Here is a 289-nt window from a genome sequence, read left to right on the forward strand (position 1 = left end):
AAAAAAAAAAGCATTTATTTAATTAAGAGCGAAAGGATAATTATTGTTATCTTACTCTAATGACGTGCAAAAATATCAGAAGTTCTTAGAAATCAAGCGAGATTTCTAGAGAATATCAAAATGGGAGGGGACTTCGTTTTCGTTAAGGAGGAGGGGAATCTGGTTAAAGACTCAGTAGTTTTTTTTTGTTTGATTTTTATTTTTAGGTATGTATAAAATTTTAAGTACTTGAATACTGTTATTTTTTTTAAATTTTTTTTTCAAATTAAATAAGTTTGTGTTTATAAAA

This window comes from Arachis ipaensis, chromosome B02 (genome assembly GCF_000816755.2).
Source record: "Arachis ipaensis cultivar K30076 chromosome B02, Araip1.1, whole genome shotgun sequence".
NCBI classification, from domain to species: domain Eukaryota; kingdom Viridiplantae; phylum Streptophyta; class Magnoliopsida; order Fabales; family Fabaceae; genus Arachis; species Arachis ipaensis.